Source organism: Megachile rotundata, chromosome 5, assembly GCF_050947335.1.
Source record: "Megachile rotundata isolate GNS110a chromosome 5, iyMegRotu1, whole genome shotgun sequence".
In the NCBI taxonomy this organism is placed as follows: Eukaryota; Metazoa; Arthropoda; class Insecta; order Hymenoptera; family Megachilidae; genus Megachile; species Megachile rotundata.
In genome coordinates, this window is record NC_134987.1 from 2,301,893 (window position 1) to 2,305,582 (window position 3,690).

At 35.3% G+C, this 3,690-nt stretch overlaps 1 pseudogene; it reads left to right on the top strand.

Moving 5' to 3' along the window:
• Positions 1-1,368: 1,368 nt before the first annotated feature.
• LOC143264545 (uncharacterized) lies at positions 1,369-3,268 on the top strand (annotated as a pseudogene).
• The last annotated feature ends 422 nt before the right edge of the window (positions 3,269-3,690 follow it).

Genomic DNA, 3,690 nt, shown 5'->3' on the forward strand with positions numbered 1-3,690 from the left:
CAAGCAATAATTTTACAGTGAGACCAAATAATTTCTTCAGAAGCACAGGACCCCCAAACTTCATAGCAGAGGAATTTAATCATCAGGAAGAACAGCAACAAAATTTAGAAATTCAGGAAGAAGTTGATCACGAAAATTTTCCACTGGATCCCGATATAAACCAAGAAACGTAGTAAACCTAAATTCGATTGGAAATTCGTCTGAACTTCCACACATTATCACGACTGACCCGCCGCTTAAAATTCTTATTGATTCAGGAGCGTCTTCATCAATTACTAATCCTGAAATAGCCTATCGCCTATTTTCCAAGTATATCTTCCCATATAATTTCGAAATCAAATCAGTGCATAAAATAACAAAGGGTACACGTGCACTCACTTTTCCGATTTTACGCGAATTAAGAAACGAAACACCTATCACTTTTTAACCGACTTCGAAAAAGGAGGAGGTTACTCAATTCGATCAGTATAATAGTAAAAATTAATAAGCAAAACGCAGAAACGCAATTGCTTAAATTTCTTAATGAAAATGTAAAACCAGATAAGCAATATGGTATTTACTTTGCAAGTGAAGAATTAGGAGTTACCACTTACAGGATATTAAAGCAACATTTCAACGAAAAATTAAAGTTGATTAGGACAAATACCTGCACACCTTCAGTCAATCGAAATAGCTTTATGAAAGAACTCGAAAAATACCACAACCAAACCCATAATGGAATACAAGAAACAATTGCGCATTTTAAGAAGAAACTGTATACACTTAATATGGATAGAATTATTCAAAATTATATAAATCAATGCGAGACATGTCTTGAGTATAAATATGAAAGAAGACCTTACGAGACAGAAATCTACGGACCTATAATTGCGAAAAGACCGCTTCAACGTATACACATGGACATTTTTCATTTCAATAAGGAAAAATTTCTTACCATTATTGATATTTTCTCTAAATACGCTCAAGCTTATCATTTGCCTGACGGAAATGCCACCACAATATTAAATAAGTTACGACATTTTTCTTCGCATCATAATTTTCCCGATAAAATTACTATAGATAGCGGTAGTGAATTTAATTCGACCGTATTTAAGGAATTTTGTAGGATTCATAAAATTGACTATCATCAAACCACTATTAACAGACATACGTCAAATGGACCCATAGAAAGATTACACTCTACTTTAAAGGAAAAATTGAGTATATTAATAGATCAAAATCCGAGGGAAACAACCAAAAACCACATGACTACAGCTATTCTAATATACATATGTATAACCAAAGTATGCACTCTTCAACAAATTTCGTCCCATTTACTCTCTTGTACGGTCCCTATGAGGAATTACATAAACATATTATAGATCCCGATAGCGATACCGTTGAAAAATATAACGAAATTAGAAAGAATGAAATTTTACCGTTCTATGAAAAATTATATCAAAAACAACTAGAACAGCAGCGTCTACCTAATAATTCGGATAAAACGTTGGAAAGTAGGGAAATGTTCGTTAAAACACATCAACAACAACGTGATAAAACCGACCCCCGCTATCAGAGGTTACTTGTAGAGAGACAACAAGGCCCCTCATTAGACTGCCATATACACGGACAGCAACGCCGCTATAATTTAAGAGATGCCAAAAGATTAAGAAAAGTCTCTTCGTTTTTGCAGGAGAATGAAAATAATATTGATCCCGACGATCTCAATTATACTCACGAAGAGTATCCAGATTGATCCAAACGCAACACATTATAACTATCATCAAGGAACCGGAAGGATTATGGAAAATTATCACTATCTACATTTTTACATAAATATAACGTCCCTTAAACATACTTACAACAAAATTCTTATCAGCTATACCATATTATCTGGGCAGAAGGAGCTCAGAAATTCAAGTTTATTCAGGCAAACCGAATCCTTGTGTAACGAAATTTATTAAAATCTACAACAAATTGCACCCCCAAACGAAAGGGTTAAAAGAAGATTAATAAATGGATTGGGTACAGTAATTAAGTACATTTTTGGAAACCCATATGCGGATGATCTTGACAAAATAAACAATTATTTGGTTTCGCTCGAACGCCAACAACACGAAAATATATTAACTCTTAGTAAGACAGTAAGCATTATGAATACGATAAGCAATATCATAAATGGTAACACTGAAATAATTAACAAAAATTTACAAAATCTTGCAAACACTCTTAGTAAACAAAGTACTCGACTTGACCTCTTCGAAGCCATTATTACTCTTATCACACAAGAACAACATTTTCTAAATCTGCTTGAAAAAATTAAAAGATCGTTTTCTTAGGAGAGGTGTTTGACCTAGAAATACTAACTTATAAACAAATGTCAGATATAAAAGCACATTTATTAGAACTTTATTCTCGGAAAGAATTAATGCTATATTATCATCATTTATTGGATTTCCGGTTTATTCAAGGATCAATCGTAACCGCCCCTGACTCCATTATTTATACACTTAAAATCCCGATTCTTAACCCTATCGAATTCTCCTTATTTCAAAGACTTGCTATAATCAGCCATAACAATCAAACAGAAATTATAACTACACCATGGAAACTAACAAGACCAACAATCAAATTATTTGCTCATAAATGTCAACTAATATATGATCATGATTATCTATGTTATCGAATTATCACAGGAGAGATCAGCCCAATCTACATCTTAACGAATGTACCTCCAGTATTGGCGTATCAGCTATCCAATAACTCTACACTAATATCATGCAATTATCCGATAACTATTGAATACAACAAAAACAAAACCATCCTCCAGGGAACATACTTTGTCCAAGGAAACGATGTGCAAGTACAAGGTCACAATCTTGATGAGAATCTCGGAGAGCTAAAACAACCAGAAATCTTGCCTCTAATCATCAAGAAGCATCAATTGAATTTGGAATCTTTGGAAACCTTAACCACACCTACAATAAACATACCTACATTTCAAAAGCCTGGAATTGAATTTTATATGTCTGTAACCAGTGTCGCAATTATATCCTTAATCATTATAGGCCTCTTAATCTACATCATATACAGGAGAAAAAACAAAGTACGACAACCTACCCAAACAATCAATAACGAGGATGTCATTGAACTTCGGCAAGGAGGAGTTATGTGACCACCTGCAGTCCGGCCTTATCGCCACCGGCAGGATGAGGCCCCGCCATAGACAAAACGAAAGATAAGAGCCGTGGGTACCATCACCTCGGCGACGAGGCACTGATTAAGCCTGTGGCGTGTACGAACGGACAAAATTAAAAGAAACGTGTTTACTTCAAAGTATTGTGCATTTATTTTAAAAACCATTCGACCATCCAGTAACATAACTCGCGCGTAATCCCCATGCTCTGATTGGTCCGTGATTTTGCTTAATGTTAGAAATTTAGAGTTTAGGTAGATGCATTGGACGAGAGTAAGCCATGTGCGCTTCGTCAGAGAGCTGTCCCGGTCGCAAGGGAAAGTTTATGAGGCTAGTATACAATGTATAGTTTTTAAGGGCCATGGTGACGTTGGTGTCCTCACGGCCAAGGTTTTGCCGAGAAGGCATTCTTGTGCAGTCTGTGATCGTGGCAACACATCACAGAAATAAACGAGACATCTAACAGTTATATTGTATCTATTTTATTATTTCTTTCTAACCCGCTCGTACTTTCC